We start from the raw sequence: 23,607 nt of genomic DNA, 5'->3' as shown, positions 1-23,607 counted from the left end.
AAATATGGCCAGGATGGATACTTTGGATGAGCTTTAATTCAACATAAAACACTTTTAAAATAGATAGCTTTTAAAATACTAAGGAATGATTTTGCTCTGCCCACATTGCCTGCTGGCCCATGGCACTAGAAATTAATCCAGAGCTGTTGTTCAGAACGAGCACTAAAGCTGAGCAGTTTCTTATATTCACTTTGCACCAAGTTGTTCTCCTGCTCAACTTCTCAGGCTGTGGCTGAAATCAGTGACCGCTGATGGTCATTTAGAGTTGCCCTGACTACACCATTCAGTATTTCCACAGTTCTTGATGCCACTAGATGAGAATTTACACTATTGCAAAGGCAAGGATTCCTTGTCTTGCAGAGGTTCTCACTGCCTCGGTGGGGATGGGGAGGTGTGAAGGGTATCACTGAATCCCTTGTGGATGAGACCAAAAACAAATGTTAGCCTTGGAGTAAATTAAAGGCAAGTAAACAGAGCAGCAGAAATATCAGTCATAATAATGAAGGTGGAAGTAGATGGATTTTCCAGATTGGTAACCTTCATCAAACAAATGCAGGGTGAGATCATTTGAACACAGCCTGGAAGAATTATGGAATGAAAAATAAGTTGAGTAAATCAACAAGCATGTCAGGTGATACTCTGCAGCGAAGATGGAGGTTTCTTTTTTAATCTACTGAAAAGGCACATTCTATTCTCGCAGGGATGAAGCTATAAGGACTCATTGCCAGGAAATGCTGGTGGATACACACCTTCACCCTCTCTTGCAGAGAACTATTGATGGGCTCTCGTGGCTGAGATATTTATGAAGAAACTTTTTGTACATGGTATGTGTGTATGTGCATGTGTGCCGTTGCATTTAGTGCTAAAATAATTGCCTGAGGTGCAGAACAGACAAAATCAAAAGAGAGGAATGGAATAAATGAAACTTGTCAGGTCTGTACCTCTTTATACTTTTACATAGTCAGAATTCTCCTTCTGTGAGAAACTTCCTTGCCTGCTCCCCAGGCTGTTAGCAGGAAGGATTTGAGGCCTTAACCTGTGCAGTTCCAGCTGGGATGCTCAGATGATGCAGGGAGTACATGAATGGTTGTTGAAAGTAATAATATGCCATCACTGATGGGACTACGTAATTATAGGAAGAAAGAAGGGTTGTGATTTATATTGTATGTCATGCCAGTGTAAAAGATCTGCTGAAGCATCCGCTTGTTTCTCTTGAGAACAGCACTATCAGCTCAAAATTGTGCTCCAAGGTGTGTTTTGACCAAGGGAAAATAAAATAGTCATATAGACAGGTGGGTGCCTCTAATCCCCAATAATGACAGCAGCATGACCATACCAGACCAGGCTGTTAATCTTTCTGGGCTTTTATATTCATGTCTACTTCACATGCTCAAATTTTGCCCCTTAGGTTTTGAAGCCTGTTCTGACTTCTACACAATTTAAATTTTCGATTTAGATATCACTAATATTTTTTAAATATTGTTTATCTGCTGCCTAGATTCTTGACATTGAAGTCTTCCAAAATATCTGCACCATCTGTCACGGTCTAAGAATTACCATTCTAATTATCACTAATAAAGGGATGAAGTCATTTGTTACAAAATTTATGCATTGCACCAGTCACCCATTCACCCAATATACAATTGAATCTACCACTGGGGGATTTTGGATAACTCACAAGTCAAAGACTGGGTTAATTGTATGCATAGAGGACTAAGAAGAGTGTATTGGAATTGTGTAGATAGTTTGAAAGGGTGAGTATGAATGACCGTATGTGAGATAGAGCAAGGATGGGCTTTTAATTGGTGATGGTAAAATGAGGTTGTTTTGAAGTGTAGTGTCAGATGAGGGAGACAGGAGTTTATTCCAAGCAGTGGATTCCACAGTAGCTATATTGAGTTTGTGTTTTCCAAGAGTACAAGCGCAAGGAATGATTTAGTGCTCTGTGGTAAGTGTGGTTATAGTGACTACAGGTTAAAGCACACACACTGGGAAAGGAAAGCAGCTGCTTTCTAAGCCCTGTTCCAATGAGTTTGTGGAGGCATCGTGGCAGTTGAATTTATACAAGCTGAACAGCTTCAAAAGAAATGCTGAGTGGTCTTTAATGCTGCACAACTGATGGCCAAGTCCAGGGAGCACATTCAAAGGCAGGAATCCAGCCCTTCCCAAACCAGATCATGGGATTCAGCCTCAGTCTGCCTCTTCCCAGCTCAGCAATGCAATTGCCTTCTGGGTGGGAAGAACACAAAGGACTGTGTTCTGCATGAGGTCCAGACCATAACATCCATCACATTGTGTCCTTCAGGAGTGACAGCTGGGAATCATGATCAGCTGTGATGCAGACTCATCTGCTCAGCCAACAAAACAGCCAATAACTCCAGGGTTTGGTGACATCTGAGTTGAGGTTTTGAGGGCATTCTTTTAAGCATTCAATCCAAAATCACATCTACAGTGTTTGGAATACTCTAGTGAGTCTAGCACATAACATTTGAACAATATAAAACCTTTGTTGTGATGCAAAAAAAAAACCAAAACAACAGTATAAACTGCTTTTAGAACACCTAAGTCCATTCAATGCCATTATTATCTTAAGTAAGACTAAAAGCAGTAGGCATATATTTTCCACAATCTGCTAATTGTTAATTAATATCCAAGATAACAAAATAAACCCACTCAATCACTCAGACTGAATGATCTTGGGCTGGAAAATGTTCCAAATTGCCCTTCTTTGAAATACTTAGCTCACCAGAATATTCCCCTTATGTCTTTTAGTTTCTTCTACACTGAAGTGTACTCTGAAATTTTCACCTTTTCCTTTCAGGTGTTTAGACAGGAGATAACCTCTGATAGCATGAACAACTTTTACTGTTCCTTCAGCTTGGAGTTCATAATGCTGTTTGGACATTATAAGCCCTTAAGTACTGTTACAAAGTGAACGTTCAGCTCCAGAAATTTCAAATCCAGGCAAAAAGTGAACTTGCTGATTAACTCTGTGAATGAAACTCATAGTTTAGTAGAGGCTCTGATGACAGCAAATGAAAATCTGTCTTAAACTGCAGTAAAACCTGCAGGAAATACAAGGCACCTGCTGTGAAATCGGCTTTCTCTTTAGCTATTACGTTTAATCTCTTTGACTCTTGTCTGGTTCTTCTAGGGTAGTGAGAACATGCGTATGGATTTTACAGTGCTGTCATCACCAGTGAAATGCTCGTATTAATCTAGATTTGTATGCTATATGGCTGTTGGCAATGAGGACAGTTAACATTCCAGTATCAATTTCCCTTCAAGGATACTGAAGAGCATTGGAAACATTAAGCTTTTGAGGCTGGTAATTTACTAATGAGAACACTGATTCAAAGAGAAATTAGAACCTTAATCTCTCACTCACTGAAGCCAATAGAAATCATTTTGTGATTTCCTTGGGCAGACTCTGTGTAGCTTGTAAAAGGTCACTGAAGAAATCACAGAAAAATTAGACTGAAGTCCAATAACTTTTTGCATGCCCAGTCGGAGAATAGCTGTGCCTGTGCTACACCTGTATCCTTTAGAGCTGAATCCTTTTTCCTATGTGCAGTTGAAAAAGATTCCAGTAAATCTTGATTTGCTGGTATCTCACTCCTGTGTCACCACCAGCTGTGTGCTGTAGTAGAGGAGATGTGGAACAACAGTGTAATAGCTTTGGAGCTCTATTGTTTTTCATTCAGGCTGAGCACTGCAGGTCTTCTTCCTGGCACCCTGTGGTGGAGGCTGATGCTCTAAGCAGATTTTGGAAGCAAAGATCTCTTGGGCAAGTTTCCTACAGAAGCAGAAATCCAGCCCCACCAAACTGAAGAACCAAAGCCTTGCCACTGTGTTTACATGCTCACAGTGACGTAAAGTCCTTTAGTACAACTCAGGGCCGTGCCCGTCTTCATAGAAATGGAATTTCCCGTTCTTTGAAGTAGTTAAAGTTTAACAAAAAGCTGTACTGCACTGCTGAGACTTTTCATTGAACTAAAGCATCTGGTTTTCAGAGTGACACTGTGACATTGAGGAAATCACAATTAAGTTCTTCAAACGTGTTATTTTATAGGTAAGGCCTGATCCAAAGCAGCATGTACTCAGAAGGAACCATTCCACCACAGGGCTCACTCAATGTTTGCCAGCATGCTCTGTCTCTAGTAATATTTCAAGCAGTTTATTACAGAATTTCATAATGCAATATGCATTGCTCCTGTGTCTAGAAACCCTTATATCAACAGTCTAGATAAATGCCAGCACTGCTATCATAATACACTTCAACAGAGGTAAGAAATATAGTGATGTGTTTACAAATTTGATCCATTCAGGGCCCTGGGCTGTAGTAACTTATATATAGAAGCATTTATGCACAAAACCGCTGGAGCATACACATGATTGTTTATCAAGATGCTGAATGTATTGTGTTGGTATTATGCATTAGCACCTACTTGATATAACAGGAATAAACACTTCATGAAAGAACACAAAGGACACCAGAAAGGTATATCACAAACATATTTTTATAATGAACCCACAGAATATTTATGCTGTAGGTTCCACATAAATTGCATGTGAGCTGGCCAAGTACAGCCCTCCCAAAACCAGGTAAGCAGTACAGTTTTATAATGGTGATATAACTAAAAGAGCCTTCGTTGACTTTAAGTACAAACCTTATGTTTGCTAATGTTCCTTCAACTTACTTGTCACATAAAGGTCATTCCATAGCACAGTAGAAGGAATAGATGTATATCTACGATACGCACAGCAGATTTAAGCACTTGTACTCATCTGGGTTTAGCCAACTATGGTGTGCAGTGAGTGGCAAATATATTATTCTGTTGTCCCGTATAAAGTATTATTTCAGATGTTTGAAATGAAGCATATTGTTAAAGGTTATGGCAGAATAACGTTAAAGAAATTCACTGTTTCTTGGCCTGATGGTAGTGTGGATGATAAAAAGGAGAAGGTTATTACAGCCTTGAAGCATTACAGTTATTTTGCTATGATAATAGTCCTCAAATTTTGTTATAGCCCTAATATGTCACCTGAAAGTTAAAACCCAATTCACAGGTCTGTGATCACTTATTGTCTAGAATGTAATTTCGAAAAGAAAATGAGTGGTGATCTTGAGGATAAATCCTGGTTTCTTTAAACTTTTTTTGTCTATTTTTTTTTTTCCTTAAGAGGAGGTTTATTCTTCAGAGAATGAATCAATCCAAGACCGTCACTTCTAGATTGAAGTATGCCAAGATAAATCTCTCCTACTCCATGCTGTTATCACTCTTTTTTACCAGGTAATTATGGACTACAGGTAGCAAGTGCTTCTGGACTTACAGCAATACACAAAAGCTGTCAAGTGACCAGGACCTTCCAACCAGACCCTGCATGATTCAAGTGGCCCAATGGATAGTTTTGGTTCTACTTGTGAGATATTTTGAAGTATTATAGTGTCCATAACTGCATTAAGGACAGTGAAGTGCTAATACTGCAGTTTAATCCATCAGTTTTAGAGTCCCAAACCAAGGACTCACTGCCAGTAGTCACCGCTACCGATGCAATGTGCACTGTCAGATTGCAGCCTTGACCATAACAAGGTCATGGAATAAAGCACATGACAGAGGAAGGACTGTAATAACAATTATTTCCATTGTGTATAATAAATACTATAATAAAGCTTAGTTGTAAGCATTAGAAGAGCCGTGAAAGTCAAAGCAGTTCTTTTGTGTTTCTGATTGTCTGTGTACAGAAATAAAACGAAGAAAAAAGGAAAAGAATCGGAAGAATGTTCCAGCTAAAGCAGAGCTGGTTCCAGACAAGCTGAGAAAGAAGTGAGATGGTGTCTCAACTATGACAATGCAGAATAGAAACTTAATATTTGTTCTGCAGTTTGTGTTCTGTGTTACTTTACTTCAAGGGACTGGGAAATGTTTGATTAAAAAAGGACTCCTGTTCCCAGAATGTATCACTCATCCAGATTTCCCTTTGTAACTCAGGGTGCTCAAAGAAGTCCTTTCTTCCACCAAAATCTGTCTGATGTCTCCATCTTTCTGGAGCTTCACATGTGTGATTGGAATTCAAACATTCAAGGCAAATACTGCAGTTAAGTATTAAACCTGACAGATTTATATGTCTAGTACAGTAATTGATTCCATGTTATGCTAACCTACTCCACAGGTTAAAGCAGTGAGGGACGGCTCCATCTCATACAGGAGTCCCTGAATTATTATTTTTAAGGTATTTAAAAGCACCAAGGCAATTTAAATTTCTGTTTTCTTTTATAAGCACTTACTTATACAGTTGAATAATAGAATACAGGGAGCACTTGCACAGTCTAAAGGAGAAACTCAACCCTGAAGTTTCCTCTTAAAAAAAAAAAAAAAAAAAAAAAAAAAAAAAAAAAAAAAGTAAAACATTAAAAATTGTGTTGGGTTGTGTTTTTTAGAAGGAGAGCTTGTATGTCCATTCTTTCTTTCTCTGTTCTGCTCTGTTTATTGCCTGCTTGTGGGTTGTCAGAGGGTCTCCTTCCCACCTCTTCGAGCCAGGGAGTGATGGCACAGGATGAGCAATTTCTGGCATTTCAGAGTTCATAAACAAAGCGAATGAATGCTCTTTTGCACATTCTCCTACCAAAGATACATGACTGTAATGTCAGTGATGACAAATTGTGGATTCACCCACTCTCTTCTTGATGGGAAGTTTCCAAGAAGAGCAGCTACTTCCCCAGCCTTGTAGAACCTGCAGGTCAGGAGGTATCTCAGAACTGCCCTCTGTTCTGCCAGGAGTTTCCATTCCACCCAACTCTGTGTTACACCTGAAAAGAGAGGCTGCTTCTGCAGGCAGCTGCTTGGGGCACCAGATTAATACAGTACACCCAGATTCACCCCCTGCTCTCACTCACCAACCATTTACGCTGTGCCAAGTGGAAAACCATTAACTAAGGATTAATGAATGAAACAATGTCTTTTTATCTACTGTTACCAGTAATTGCTGTGACCCAGTGCCTGTTGAAGTAACAGAATTTCTGCTTCAATAAGGACCAAATCAGGCTGTACTTGGTCAGACCACTTCTTTTTACAGGTAGTTTTCAGTGTGTATTTATGGTGAGAAATGAGTGCCGCTTTCTTTTTGCGCATTAGAAGTGCTGGGCTGAAGAAAATGGGTATAACTTTTCTTTTAATTCTATAATCTTATTACCCTGGCTCCAATAAAAACTGATAATGAAATCTGAGGATATTGAGAACTTGGATTTTTTCCATTAAGTTTAACTTTGTATTTTTTTCAAGCAATGTGGTACTTGCTAGAGTCCAACTCTTTTTAAGGCTATCCAGGGAAACATAAACCCTTGCAGCGAGCCATTTTCTGTCAAAATTACATCTGACCTGCATATTTTTGCAATTCTCCGATGCATTATGCAGTCAGATCAGGTTGTTCCTTGACCAGTTGTTCACCCCTATCAATTGCATTAGCATTTAACCTGTCAGTTTAAATTACAAAGGTAACAAAGGTTTAGGAAGGTTACAATAGATCCAATCTTATACAGAAGTGTGGAAGAATAATCTTAAATCATCCTTCAATGCAAGTGTTATTTTTTCTCCTGACATACATATACTCACCTTCTAGAAACATCACTGTAACTGTGAGCAGCGTTTTATGGTGGAGGAGTACATGAGATCAGCAAAGCCTGTGAAATAAGAGAAGTACCAGCAGTAAGACAAACACACAGATTTTGTTTGATCTTAGATTGCATCACCTTTTCTCATTTTCTCTTCTGTTCTTCATCCTTTTCTAGTGTTACATTTCCTCTTCTTCGCTCTCCAGGGACTTTATTCCACATTGTGCCTGATTACTAATTTAGGCCCTATTCTGCAGTGTCATAAGCACTTTGTCAGGGGCTGGAGTCCATCAAATCCTGCTAAATCTTGATCCTTTAGACCTGAAGATACCACAGCTCTTAGAACCCAGCCTCTCCTTGAACTGTGGTTGGCCTCTGCCGCACACTTACAGCCCGACTGCATCAGTTTGTCTTCGTGAGTCTTCATTGGTGTAGGTATTCCTGTAGGGTTGTTCCAAGGCATAAGCAAGTTGTGCAAAATGCCCTCTTCCAGCCCTGCTTTGCCTGCATCAGAAGAGCAGGAGACCACAAGGTGTGCCTGTGAACAGTAATGTTGGGAGTGCCACTGTAGGTTGCCTGAATACAAAATATGACATAATTCCCACTGCAGAAACCCTGCCAAGCTCTTTGTACCCCTCCCAAAATCAACACAGGCACTCCACAGCCTTTCACAAAGCTAAACCAGCATATGCTGAGCCCCAAATGCCACTGACTCAAGCAACAGAAGAAAAAAAAAAAGCAACCAAAAAAGCAAATTCCTAATTCTGTTAACCTATAAATGCCGTGATATTTCCTTCATGTTTTGCTCCCTTTCTTGCTAAAGGTGAAACAAATAGCTTCTGCCAATAATATTCACGTGCACAAAGTTCACATTAAAGTCATTCTCTTTTGTCTGCAGAGAAACTACATCATTAAGATAATAACAAAGCAATACCAGAAGTGGCTGTTGCTGAGCACGTGCTCTTAGTTGCGTATTTCTTTTAATATCTGTAGATATTTAAAACATTATAAAAAGAGAATGTTCCCAGTGTGTCCAGAATGCATGGCAAAAAATGCTCTAAAAATAGCAGTGCCAGCCAGTGTATTAATTTTAGCAATAGGCAAATGCTAAAAGCAATGTCTTTGGAGAAATAGTTTGGGTATACATGTTGGTATGCTTGCACAAATACCAGCTTCACCACGTGCTGCACCAGCTGTGCCACAATGAATGCTGTTTAATAAGCAGACGAGAGGAGGTGGCAGCGTTTGAGCAGTGCTGCAGTCAGGATGTGTGGGTCCCAGCACCCCCAGCTGCCCCACAGCATGCAGAAGCATGTGAGGCTCCCAGCATGGCATCTGAGAGCTGTAACCATCCAGAAATGGATATATGTAAATGCATAACTGATTTAAGAATATCATGAAAACCTACTGAGTATTCAAATAGATAGAAAATAGATCTCAGTGCCTCCATGCCACGAATTGCCAGTGAGCCTTTAGAGCCATACAGGCATCAAAAAGACAGTCCTCACTGTGACAAGAACGACTCAAACCTTGTTGATGTCATCCACAGCGCCAAGCAAAGACAGGTGGATTGCTCTACTGATCCATGCCAGGTTTTATTAGAGCACATTGGGAACTGTCAAATTTCTGAAGGCTGCCACACTATCGATGCACTCAGAGGGCTCTTAGCGCCTTCATTGACTAGCCCTGTTCCCAATGCCTATGGAATAATATTAAGGAGCAACACAAAAGGTGAAGTGATTTCCATTGTCAGTGCAATGTTCACTACTCTGCTAACACAACTGTAGGCTCTAGTCTTCCTTACAGAGCTTGGATTTTGGTAGTTTTTGGCCCCAGCTCACCTGCTGTTTGTATCTTCAGCCTCCCTTACCTGACCAGCTGGGGCTGTTCCTACATAAGAGGTTCCTCTACCAGGCTCATCCTTCACTGAAATCTGCAGTGTGTACAGTGGGGATGGTCAGGCTGCAGCTGTGGAGCTGATTGACTCAGCATGCAGATATTGGAACAGATTTCCAGGTGCTAAAAGCTCCATGGAATAAGAAAATAGCTATGGAAAGTGGACTGGCTCCGGATTTATTTCATTGTTGCTTCACTGTTCTTTCCTCTTTCCTGAAAGAAGCAGTCTTCATTCTGGAACAGAAAATCCACTGCCCTCAAGTGTCCTCAGGGACTCAGCTGGGATGTAAAGTTCAATTAAGGAGACAAAGACATGAACAAAGAACAGAAAACCACAGCCCTTCAATTGGCACCAGTGTTCACGTCCCTGCAGCTATGCTCAAGCAGCCAAACTTGGAATTAACTAAACCTTGGTTCTAATCCATGTCTTCCTCCCATGAAAAATGAAAGTTAAAATAACAGGCTTTTCCATGAGTTCATATATTGAATTTTCTGGGGCACAGACCATGTGCTGCTTGGATTGTGTATGTGGATTGGCAGGCACAGAGTTAGGGTGAGGGCACTGCTCTGTCTCCCAGCCCTTATTCCTGTAGTACCCAATGAAGTACACCATGACCTCTCTGCTGGACAATTGATGTGGTTAGTGCTTTAATTTTCATCACTTACATACGTCTGCTCCTCGCTGCTGGGCAGTATGAAGTTCTCAGTGCCCAGTCCTCCATTCAGTGATCCCCAAATGCTACCAGATTTCTCACTGGTTGAATGCTGGCATTTGTTGTACTGGTATTTAAAAACACAGAGAAGATATTAGTGGGGAAACGATGAATACAGCAAATCACATCATGTGGGTGCCCAGCTGCTACATTGGTCCCCACTGCACAGAATGAATTTTCATTTATCTGGATAGATATCTGGATAGAATAGCAAAACCATTCTATACCCAGTGCAATGGAGAGCCCTGAAAGACTTTTGAAGGTACAAGGGCCACAAATCCAGGTATGGAAATGTGAAAAGCAGAGTGAGAGAAAAACCACCATTGCAACGACAACTTCATTTCAGCAAACAAAAAGCAAAAAGAAGATTCGGAACAGCCATACATTTTCAAATGAGACACCAATTCTGAAGGAAACACTAATTTTCAGCTCAAAAAATAGTGTTCTAAACAGTTTTAAAAGATTACAGATGTGTTACATAGCCATTGCTGTCATATTTCCTATCCCAGATGCATTCACAACATCAATGAACTTAGGACATGTATTCAGTGCTGCACACATGCTCTATTTATGGTTTGCAATCAAGCTGTGGAATTCAGTGCCCCTCTCTATCATGAAGTCAGACTCCGAGGCTAAATGACTTCATATCCTTAAATTCTGTCCCCACCATATATTCCTGGTTTGGAGAGCGAATGCCTGAGCTGAAGGCTCCAAAGTAATTTGTTTGGAGTGCTGACCTTCCTTTGAGGTATTAGCACTGTTTGTCACTCTCCTTTTCATGATAGTGGTTGAGACTTACTTACCAGTCCTTAATGCCCGTGTTATCAGATTGCTTAACTTAGATATTTAAAATGGAAAATAATTTTCTGTTTTATCAATCTGAAGTAATTCAGTGATAGAAGCTTTGTAGCACCTGGGAGCTCCCTGGGACTCCTGCTGCAGTCCTGCTGTGTTAATGTCAAGCAGGTGAGTGCCACCTGGGTTCACTACATTCAATCTCTGATTAACAACAGGAACAGAAGGAGAGCTAAACAACCTTTATATATGCTGTTTAAAGCAGCAGCTACTTTGTTTTCTTTCTAACTACGACCTTTCCATTTACTGGGTCAAGGATATAATCTGACCATGGTGCTGGAAGTGAAATAATTCCCAACACTTTACATTTGATTTCTTCTAGGTGGCAGCTCTTGCCCTCGGCTGCTAATCCATGCCTTGAAGAATTATTTATTCTTATATTTTTGCTAAAGAAAATACATAATCATATCTTTTCCTCAAACTGTAAGGGGATATATATATATATATATATATATAAATCTCTTTCTACTCATCCATTTGTTCCTACAACAAATACAGTGTGCTGCTCAACCTAACCTAAATGCAATCACTCTGCTAAAAACATAATCTTTAGAGCAATTATAGTCACAAACGTCTCAGGCAGTTTTCCTGCAGAGTACAGCAGTAATCTGTATAGGAAAGTACAGTCAAGGAAAAACAATAGCTCAGTTACTTCATCTATTATTAACATTGTGGCTCTACTGAGAAATTTAATGACAAGATCACAATGAAATGCTGACATACATGTCACAATAATGTTGTCATAGCAGGTGCATGTACCAAACGTAACTTCTGAGCAATCTCTGCTACACAAAGCGAGGGTACTCCTGTTGGAACAGCTCTGCCATTAGATAAGCGTGTCTAATTTGGATGTGCTTATCCAGGATGAAGGAGAAGAGACAAGTTTGGAGAAGTGGCTTTTGCTTCTGAACCCCCTCTGCCTGTCGATGCCTCCTATGCCAAGATCTATTGGTGCTCTCTATTGGTAGCAGATTTTTAAGGTGTGTTTAGATACGAGGCACTGTGTAAGTTATAAAGGCACATAAATATCTTGCTGCACTTACAGAACGTCACCCTGAAAACTATTCCCCTTGGTCCGCCAGACCTAGGGCTCTCTGGTGCTTGATGGCATTGATTTCTGTGTAATGCACTGTCACCTCAGAGAGCAGATGCTTCACTCTCCTCTGAAAGGTAAATTACAAAGGAGCGAAGGAAAAACAGAGGGAAACTTGTGAGAAGGGGTGGAGGAGGTGAGGCAATAACTTCAGCAAAGGTGAAGCTGTTCTCTTGAATCTGGTTCTCTCAGGCAGAACTGAAGCAGATAAAACACACATTGGCATCTTAGTGCTTAGATTTTCTTTCTTCCCTTTATCATAAAATGAAGGAAAGTATTTCCTCACTCATCTTAGATCTCCCCATAAGTCAGTAGATCTGTAAAGCTATGTCAAAAAAAGAAGTATGTTCCCAAAGCGACAGAAATTCTTGAAGTTTGCTTGATAAATTATTTCTTCATTTTTATATTCAAACAAAGCACGTGTATTTTCATGATCACCACTGAACAGAAAAATACTGTGAATTTCTGTAGAAAGCTGCATTTACTTGGAGAAGTCATTTGCTAGGCTTCTCAAGGCACAGTAAAACACTCTGCTATCCTTCCTGCACCCTACTGAGTGTAAGTGCAAATAAATTTTTTTTAATGTTATTAATTGGATAGTTTCAGGTTTTACTTAAAGTAATTCAAGTGTTTTCTCTGTGTTTTTCAATCTAATGTGACAGGAACCTGATATTACGGTAATGTCAGTCTAAAAGAAAGCCATCGTTAGACATGTATTAATATCAGTTAATTGCAAAAATGTGCAATTCAGAGGACTGAGACAAAGAGGAGATGCTCTGCAGAGCAAAGCAGGACCACAGAAGGGCTGTTGTGAGCTGTGCCTGGGTCCAGAGAGTCCCCGGGCCTCCGGGAAGGAGGCTGGTAGGTCAATAAATATGTAAGTTTAATAATTAAATGAGACAGAACAGACTTACTCATCATTATTACAGTACAGAGTTAACTGAATTCCTAGATGATATCATGGCATCCAGTTGTGTGACTGGAATCACACAAGATGCCAGCCAGAATTGAAGAAGGGAGGAGTGAGCCTTTGGGGTTACTTGGGCTTGCTTGTGCCCTGGGAGCTCAACTGAACATCAACCAGAAGATGGAAGAAGAAGAAGGAGGAGAAGTAACCGTTAATGGCTTCTAGATGGAGATGCAGATATTCTTCCTCAGTTTCTCAACTGAGCAGAGGTTGAGGAGCCTGGCGCACATTGGGAAATTTCCCAGCACGGATGGAAGAAAAATGTCATTCAGGATGCAAGAGTGTAAATCTCACGTTTCCAGTCACCTTCTCCCCACCACCAACTTTTGTCAGCTCAGTCAAATTAAATGGTTTCAACTTTTAAATTTATTTTTTTAAGCTATAAATTCATTAAAATTTGGAAAAATTGCCATTACAAGAAAAAACTCAGTCTTCAGTTAACAGTGTCAACCTGCTGTTGCACTGGCTTCTTTTTCTCCTTAATAGGATACATCGAATCAAATTTTGCTTGGCACACAGTTTTTATCTTGGCAAATCAGCTTTTTTATTATTATTATTTTTGTCTTTTTGTTTTTTGTTTTTTTGTAAAAAATTTTCAAGAAATTCCCAACCACCTTGTATTATTTTCCAGATGTGGTGGTAGCATAATGAAGTCATAGCTGATTTCAGGCTGCATTCTTGTACCTTTTAGGGCTTCCTGAGGTACTGAGGGACAATCAGTTACCTTGCACACTCAACAAACTAGGAGATGATACTGCAGGAATCAATGTAGCTATGTAAAGATTGGGGATGTGTGACTATGTTGGAGAGAGCAGTAAATAAAAATACAGCTCTACTGGAATTTAATGTAACCATACAACAAGTGAGTACTTGTACATGTGTGCTTATATAAATAAGCCAAAGGAAAGGAAAAAATGTGAACTTAGTAAGTATCGATTAATGTACAAAATGTAAGGCCAACACTATAAAGTTATCCTCAGCTATATGCTAATCCTGCAACCATTTCCGTGCAGACTCTTTCTGATTAGAAGCTAATAATGTCTGTTTCTCCGTTCTATCAAGAAAAATCAATCTGGGGACATAATAGCATAAATCAATATTTTCCTATTATATTACCTGTGTTTCTTGCATATACCAAGCCCCATCCCTTGCACAGGCAAATTTGTGTTTCCAAAGCTAACAGAGGGTGTCACTGTACTGTGCTTATGCAGAAAGTATTAAGAATAATGTTGTGTCAATATTGCACTAACACTAATAGCAGCAACATTTTTAAGGAGTCTTAGACTACTCACTATTAGCATTTCAAGCATTATGAAAATAGACAAAGCCATTGCTTTATCTTCAATAAAGTCAATGGAATTGCTGGAGATATAGCAAGAATGTTACACACATAATTACCACCGTGGTAATTTATTCAATAAAGCTCCTGTTTAATTACAGGGCCCTATTGCACTGAGTGATGTGTTTAGTGTGATTTATATCTCAGATGTAAATATTCAGAGACACCCAAGATGAATGGAGCTCCTGGCTCCTCTCTGTCTGCATTTCGCTTGGGGTGCTCATACAAGGATGCATAGCAGCAGGTCCCACTGGGTGGTCAGTGTGTCTATAGGAGGTGGCTCAAGGACTGCAGCCTACAGCCCACCTGCTGTGATCAGCCCTGCATGGCAAGTGGGAGAAACCACCACTCAAGGTGGTGACCATTCTGAAAACAGTCAGTGCCAGCTGTTGGGAATATGAATGATACAGTGGCACAGAGGACATGGGATGGGAAAGAGCAGAGCCAGCAGGATGAAGGCTGAATAAGGTCCATAGGCTCAAAAGCCCTATTGAATACTCTGGCCAGACATCTCTTTCTGTCAGATACACGTTTGGAGCAACTCCTTGCTCCAGCAAGTGTTTGCTCAGGGAAAGAGTAACCATTATTTAGTGATGATGATTCCCTGCAACAACTGCTGTCCTCTGCCACCAGAGGCATACATAAGCCAGTGGTGATCTGTGGCATACAATCTATGATATGTCCTCTTACAACATTTTGCTCATCATCAAACACCAGGAAAGCAGAAATGGTTAAAAAAAAAATATTCTTTAAGTCTCTTTGTGCATGCAACAACAGACCGTGTATTTGAAATAATACATTAGGAATATGTACCGATGTACATTAAGTTCAGAATACAGAGGATTTTTGTTCATGGTGTGGAAAATTAAATATTGTTTCCTACCAGCATGACATTGCAGTGTGCTCACAGCTGCCTGAGCTCTTGCCACCCTCGTTCCTCTCTGCTGGTGCCCTTGGGGCATCTGAAGGCCATGGTGACTGCACAGAGTTCCTGAACTCCAGAGCTTTAAAAGAGAAAGATATTTAGTGTAGTAATAAGTCTCTGTATGAGCTGAACGTGCACTGTTTTAGTACCAAAAAAATTGTTGAATCACTCCATTACTTCAGGTTTGTCTTCGACAGATCTCAGAACTCAGAAAAAAAAGCGCAGCAGAATGAATGAAAACATTGCCATTTGAACTGAGTCCAATTTTCAGCACCCATCCCTCAGAAGATGCTCGCTTCTCTTATCACAGATTTAAGCAACAGCAAAAACCTCAAACCCATTCAGACCCAACCATGTCAAACCTGACAGGAAATGACGATGCTTATAAAAGCCTCAGCTTTCTACAGGGACATCTTGCTTGTGAAAGGTGTTACCAATTGATAACACAAGTAATAGTCAGCATTCTGCATCTATGCTGATACTCAAAGCTGCTGTCAGAGCTGCTTTTTATTGACATTGTCACAAATACTTTGCTCCTTAGGTAAAGGCGTTATTGTCAGAAACAGGCTGGCAACGTTCCGTAAGACATTTCTCAGCTTAACTATGTTAAAAGTCCATTTTTAGAGACCCTCTTCACAACAGCCATTTGTGAGTTTACCTAAAGGCTCACTTAGGGTCTTCAAAGAGCATTTTAACTTGAAACAAAAACAGGGTCTGTGCCACTACAGCTGTGGGCAAGGAGCTGATGTCCTATGAACTCACCTGGTGAGGGGCTGTACCAGCCCAGAGAAGTTCTACACATCACCCCTGCTACACCATGAAAGATTGATGATGACCAGGTAGAAACTGCTCAATGCCACAACACATGCTGATTCTGCTTTATCATTGTGTATTTGTATTTTCAAACCTTGCCCTTGACGAGCTTTTAATGATGAGGAAACTCCTCGAGAATCGATGCTCAAGAGGTTGTAATAAGAAAGCCACTCTGGCCTCATAGGAAACATTGCAGAACTCCAGGGATGCTTCATTGCAGCATGACAAAAGTTAGGAGCAACGCTGTGGAGAGATGGGGATCTGTGGAGGAACAAAGCAAGAATTTCTGTGCCCATTGCTGTGTTCTCCTTCAACACACACTGAAAATAATGGTGGAAGTAAAAAGAATAAACCATTTTGGTGCTGACCTTATTTAACCTCACTTTAATGTAACACATAAGGCAAGCCACTGAACACCAAATATACTGGAAGAAGTTTGCATCCAGTGGAGTCAAAAGCTGCAGGTGCTGGCTCAGGACCTCGTGGCTCAGTCCTGCTGTGGTCTCACCCCTCTGGTGATCAGAGCTCAGTGCCATTTCACCCCACTTGGCTCTTAGTTCCAACCTAATTTGATTGAGTTAGAGAAACCTCACACTCTCCAGAGACTGATTTTCCTCAAACACAGCACACAAATATTTTAAAAGCCATATAAATGAATTACTTTCCATTTTTCTCTGTTGCATTTGCTGCATGAACAAAATGCTGGTACCAACCTGTAGCAGTCAGGTCCCATGCCAGGGGTCAGCAGGCACAGCTCCCCATGTGCCAGCCTCTGTCCATCCCTCCTCTTCCTTGGGCTCCCTCCTAGGTTCCAAAAATAACATTTGCACTATTGTGGTTAGTTTTTGACATCGTTTTAACTCCTGTTCTGCTGTAAAAGTTGATTATTAAAGATATGTAATTGCCCATTTGTCCCAGAAAACACATTCCTGAGGTCCTATGCATCAGTGGTCTCCAGTGAACTCTCTCTTAGTAAAAAACTGTGCACCGAAACTACTGATGTGTGAAACCTTGAGCAGGAAGAAAACTCTCCATGTGGTTACACCCTTTAGCACTTAGTGGTCAGTAGCTAATATGGTGTGCCTTGAAAGTGGCTACATGGAATTAACACTTGACACATCAGGACCCCACTGCAATAACCCTATGCTTTTGACTTCAAAGTCGACAGAAGAGTAATGTTGAGATCAAAGACTTCCAGCACAATTACAGGTTTTGAAGTCTGCAGGCCATAGAAATGGAAGGCATTTTCCTTGATTTGCTCTTGTAGTTTTGTGAACTCCCAAGATCTTTCAGTCACCGTTCCAACTTTTGATGCAAACTAATATTTGATGCACAAGGATCTGAAGAGGTGAAGGAATTCCAGATCAATCTGTGCTGACAGCAGATGCTCTTTAACTTCCCATTGATTGCTTAGATAAAGTGTAAGGTTTTTCTCTGGAAAAAAAAGTAGAAAAAAATCTCCCTTACCACCTTAACCAAGGAACTCCTCCAGTCCAACTTCCTCTTACAACTGAGATGCCACTAGTAGTCGGACACTCAGAATCATGCAATTTCCTGATGCTGTGACAGATACATGGTTGGGTTGTCCATTTTTTATGGTACATATGTTTATCAAATCCCTTTATCCTTCTCTGTATATGAGCAATCTTTTCCTCCTGCTCATCTACTTGCTTTTATCAATATTGGTTGCCTCGCTTCCTCTGCCAAAAGTTATCTTTCTCCATGAAGCTCCATGATGGATCATTTCAAATAGATGTAATCAATTGTGTTGATTGTGAAATTCAGTATTTTGTGGGGAAGTATTTTTAACTTCTTCCCGGACAGCCACTTGTAATCAGGACATCAAAAGCAAGAGGAATGCGCTGTCCCTTTTACTGCTTTTGAGTGGAAGAGCAGATGCTGGTTTAAGGTTCATCTATGATATGGTCTAGATTTATACAAGAAATAATTGCTCAATTACCATGACAACATGCCTGTGCTCAATATTCCAAATGAGCTATAAAACCTCAATAGGAAACGATTAACTCAGGCCTTGCAATCCATTTCAGACAGCGCTGCAAGTAAAACCTGGCCAGGTTGCATTGCACCCTAAGCACCTGCAAAAGCTGGAGAGGACAAAAAGCACCACAAGAGATAACCCGCTGCACTTCGGACAACAAGGAAGTGCCAATGCTGCCAGCACTGCTGTGTGGGGACTCCTGAAAGTCGCATTGCACTACTGCTTCAATGTGGAAACTCAATTGCTTATCCTTTACAAGAGATAATCTTTGAATGTAGCAGTGTACCACATTAACCCCAGTTGTCCACAAGACAGTCCTGGGCAGTTAACATGTTTATAAATCCCGTGTCTATCTAGGGGGCTGCAGTTGGGTGACATCCTCTTTCTGCACTACAGAGTCCTTGTAAAACAGGCTTAATATAGCAATAAACCTGTTTATTTTTGTTATGGTTCTTCCATCACTCCCTTACTGCTTCTGTTTTCTTTTTGAAAGCACTTCATTGTACCATTCTCTGTCTGTTTTCAGCATCATAAAATGAAATTCACCTCATTGATCAAACGATGACCTCTATCCAGTGCCTCTTAGATTAGAGATAACAGCAGGCTGCTGTCTAACTGAGAAATAATTCCTTCAGCTCCTTCAGCTCTCTTTATTATGATTGCTTCCTAAAATATCACTTAAAACCGGGTTGGAAACAAATGAGAATGTCTTCTTTCAATGCTTGTGTTTTGACTCACCAACACACACACTCACACACACACGGCAGTGTGCATTGTTTTAGAATAATTCATTTTTCCCCTAGAAGATGAAGAAAATGTTTAACTCCACATAACTGATGGGAAGAAAGGAGTGAAAGCGGATTGACATAATGCCTACCTTTTGCCTGAAAGACTTCAAAACAGGGAAAAAATGGTAGCTGTACATTCATGTAAAACTTAAATTGTGCTATTCAGGAACAGGTTTTTAAATATCAGCATTAAAGATCGCATTAGAATACATTATCACATTCTGTGCTGTAGCATGTGTTACGTATTTGTAACAAGGGAAGCATGGAAGGCTAACCGTGCACTGGGAATAATGACATGTTTTCATGGTAAGATTTGCAAGGCATTATCCCAGACATTCCCTTCTGGTGGGGCAGGAAAAGGGAGATGCTGTTTTGCACTGCTGCTCAGCATCTACTGCTGGATGGGGTTCTGTGAAGGTGATAGGTCTGTGGTGACATTAATTTGTCACCAAATAAATAGGCATAAATATGTGCATTATTTCAGCTATTTCGGGCTTATCAATGAGCTGCAGGAAGTCACAGAATCATGGAATCATTAAGGTTTGGCAAAGACCAATAAGTCCCTCAAGTCCAGCCCCAACCCATCCCCACCATACCCACTGACCATGTCCCTCAGTGCCACAGCAGTTCTAGAGCACCTCCAAGGACACAGACTGCCCCCAGTGCCCTAGGCCCTACCTACCACCCTGGCTAAGCAGTGGGATTTCAAGGGGACTTGTCTGCCTCTATAAAGTTGAGAGGCTTCTCAGCATCAGGCTGACTGTCCTTCACTTCTTCATATTGAATAATAGTGTTGGTTTTTTTTTCCAGGAATAAAATGAACCTTCCCCCCCAAAAAAACATTGAGTGCCTCAGACACTGGAATGGGTTTCTGACAACTGATCTTGTTTTATCAAGTAGTATGTCATCAAAGCAACACAATTGTAATAGTGTCTTACACCAGTACAGATGACATGTTACACAAATGTACTGACACAGCAATGCTGGCTTGATGACCCCTTTGCAATAACATAAGTTACCCAGCAGAAACCTTTTCCAGCATACTGGGATTTTCATGCTTTTTTTAAATACACATAATATGGAGAAAATGATTTTCTTTGTGGCTGTAGTGTTTACCACTGACTCTTCCAGGTGATGCAAATAACTGTGACTGAAGTAGTTTGAGAGCATTAATAGGCTAAGAAACTTAATGCTGCCTTCCTCGCCTTAACCAAGACCACTCTGCAGAATTCTGCCCCAGCAAACAAAAGACAGACTTTAGAGTCTGCACAAAGATATTTGCCATGGACTCTATGTTCTCCAGTGGCCAATTGTGAAGTCTAAACAGAAATTGGCACACCCAGGTTTGAAAACTCAGAGTGCTCCCAAGAGAATAGTGCAGCAATTTCTCAAGGCCTATCTGTCACAGAGCTATGGAATAAAGACAGCCTGAACAGCCCCTAGCTGGGAAAATATCATCTGGGAATCATTTCCATGTTCTTGAGAAGAAAGTCCTTGGGGCGCAGAATCTGCTCTGAGTACACTTGGTCCTTGACACTGTACTGAAATAACACAAGCATTATTCATTCTAAAAACTTGTTCTGCACAAAACTATCTTGCATGCTCCAGATTTCTCTGTATCGTGCACTGCCCCCTTTAATAACCAACCAACCAAACAAAACAAAAAACAACCAGGTACATAGCATAGTGGCCCCACTGTTCCCCCATAGGTGCAAGGAACTACATATTCAGTTGGTCACAGTTTGGGGATAATACCAGAAAACTCTCATTGCATGGCACACATTGCGCAGAGAACCTGCCAGTGCTTCAGACAACTCGATCCATTCTGGGATTTTCGAAACTAGTAAAAGCACACAGATAAGTTGACAGATACATTTGCTGTGTAATATTGGCTCTGCAATGCTAATACTGGCTGTTGCCTGACATTCTATATAGCAACATTTATATAACCAAAGTCCCTATCACTTCTAAGTTATCTGATGCACCATGAAATTTCAAGGCAGTGATTCCATTTTCTTTGCTGATCAACTTAAAGCTCATGATGAATCAAGTAATATCAAAGAAGATAAATTATGCAGCTGTTTATTTACAGTTTACATCCCTGCAGTCGATATACCTCATGCAGAAATTGACCTTTGGAAGAACTATAGCAGCACATTATTTTTGCAGCAGTAAAATTGATGGAAATTGATGGCGCCTGAAAAACACACAATTATGGTGTCTTGATTAAAAATGGAGCACATTTCAATGAACTTTTTCCCTTCTTTGTATGATTATGATACACAAGTACTAACATTAATGGTATTTTTTTATATAATGAACCATAAAATTACAGTTGGCAGTCAAGAGCACTCTAGCAGATAAGTAAGGCAATTTTCCTCATCATTTTTCCCTTTGTTGTCAATCTTGTTGCATAGCCCATTGCCTTTTCAATGAGCTGTAATGTGAATATTCAAGATCTTGCTTTTCCCCGGTGTATATATTCCAGCTGAAATAATTCAGTTTCATGCCACCCCTTTTAATAGGTTTTATTAAGTAAACTTAATATTTTTAGGTTTTCCACTACTACTAGAATTTGTCTGCATGCTGACAAAAAGAATAATGGCACCTAAATCATACAGGTTTTATGGTTGGCAAAGATGCTTATGGAGCTTACTGCACAAACAAGCTAAAAGGTCTGTTTGTGGCTTTCCACTAATACTGTCCTTCTCTCCCGACCGGTTTATTAAGTTCAGGCATATTTGTATACATACCTTCCTTATCCAATCAACTATCACTTCAGAGTGAACCGAGTTAACAGGAAACATACATTATAGCTACTAGCTCTCATATTAAAGCATTTTAGGAAGCATTTACTTTGTGCTATTTTCAATTGTCTGGCAATTTACTGCTCAATGTAAATTACAGTTACTGGAGAATGGGAAATGTGTAAAATGTTGCATGCGCTCATCTCTGTTTTGCATGGATTAAAATGGTAATAGAGATTAATATGTTATTTTGAGTTAGAGAAAAGATGTGAAACATTCTTCAGGGGAATTACCATCCTTACCTCCCACTGCAGGTGCACTAATGGCTGTCAGATAATCACGGTTTTCTTCTGCTATGGAACAGGATGAAGAAACTTGTTGGTGAACCCCATCTCCTCCACAGCTTGCAGTGATGGATGAGAAAGATTCTCCCTGAAACAAGCCTAAAAACCTTACTTTTGTCCCTCGGTTGCAGTGTTTGCTTTGAGAGCTTAGCGGTCGAGGAAGATGATGTAGATAGCTCACGATGGATAAGGATCAACACGTTATCATCACAGTCAGTGCAGAGCCATGAGAAACTCATCTTGCAGACATGAGCAGGCCTTTCTGGCATCTGAAAGTCAATAGGATTTTAGGCTTCTGTAGACTGCAATCATTTCCTGACTCACTCAAATCTTTCCTGATCATCCTAGTAACCTTCCCTTATTATTCCCCACAAAAGATGTTAATCCAAACAAGATATCACAATGCTGGTGGGTTTCTAGATGGCAACCAGCAGTGCCTAAGAATAGCAATAAGCAAAAAGCATGTTCACTCCGTGTTCGTATGTAGGAGACTCAATTAGAAAAGGCTGTAATCCCTTACGCTCATCACTCAGCCCAGCTGTCAAGCAGGAGATACTGGCTCCTCTCTAGAAGTTATTCCTAGCTCACAATTAATTATACACACTAATTCCAAAAGAAACTTTCAATAAATGATCATATAGTTTTACTTCTGCTCCATAAACTCTGAATCAAATAATATTGTCACTGTCAGCAAATGAAAGTAAAACCAACAACTCAAGTACTGGGTAATGCTGCTGAAATCGTAGAATCCTAACATCATCTAGATTGGAAAACACCTTCAAAAACAAGGGGAAATGCTTTGTGGGAAAGTTCTAGTTCAGCTCATAACCTCTGCCAACAGAATTCTAGTCATAAGGTGATTCCAAAATACTTTAGTTTTTCACAAACCACCTAAACTTTCTTTTCTAGTAGTAGCGCTTAGATTTACTGAATTTAAATTGACTATCAGATAAATTTCCAGCACACACAAAGACGAGCTTACACACTAGTATTAGCTCCAGATTTGCAAGCCTGATTACTAAGACTTAAGCTCCAATAACTGCAATTCTCTCCTAAGACCAAGTCTGAATCTAAAGTTGACCAATCCCATTTTTTAGAGGAAACCACCATCATACCACACATGGGCTAGTTCTGATCACTGAATAGCATGAACTCACTGCTAATTTCAAGCATAGGATGGTTTGTTTTGTAACAGCTCTTACTAAGGCAGACAAAGCCTATAACATAAATCAGAGTTTAAACAAATAGCAATTAGATTTAGTTATGAGCTGTGAACAGTAAGATGTATTTCTGTTGTAGGACACAAGCTGGTGAATAAAGGTTCCTGTGTGAAAAAGCAAACACTATATGTCAGCTTTTGATACATGCCCATATATCTTTCACATAAACAGTGGTGGCTAATCTTGACTCAGAGAGCTCAGAAAAGAATCTACAGCTGAGAAATGAAGAGTGTCAGGTTTGCAATGAGCTAATGTGGCGGGAGGTCAAGGCTGACAAATCAGCACCAGCCTAATGC

General features: G+C 40.2%; 1 long non-coding RNA gene across 2 annotated transcripts; it reads right to left on the bottom strand.

Moving 5' to 3' along the window:
* Positions 1-10,084: 10,084 nt before the first annotated feature.
* LOC107320024 lies at positions 10,085-22,447 on the bottom strand. Of its 2 annotated transcripts, XR_001558106.2 has the most exons (5): positions 22,050-22,447; positions 16,927-17,647; positions 16,163-16,474; positions 15,359-15,479; positions 10,085-10,288 (listed from the first exon to the last, which is right to left on the bottom strand). It is a non-coding gene; the product is annotated as an uncharacterized LOC107320024 (long non-coding RNA). The 2 variants fall into 2 exon arrangements; XR_001558105.2 differs by having other exon boundaries at positions 15,359-16,474.
* Between the last annotated feature and the right edge of the window lie 1,160 nt (positions 22,448-23,607).

Source organism: Coturnix japonica, chromosome 12, assembly GCF_001577835.2.
Source record: "Coturnix japonica isolate 7356 chromosome 12, Coturnix japonica 2.1, whole genome shotgun sequence".
NCBI lineage: Eukaryota > Metazoa > Chordata > Aves > Galliformes > Phasianidae > Coturnix > Coturnix japonica.
Note: the sequence above shows the minus strand (reverse complement) of the source record. Positions and strands in the feature narration are given on the sequence as shown.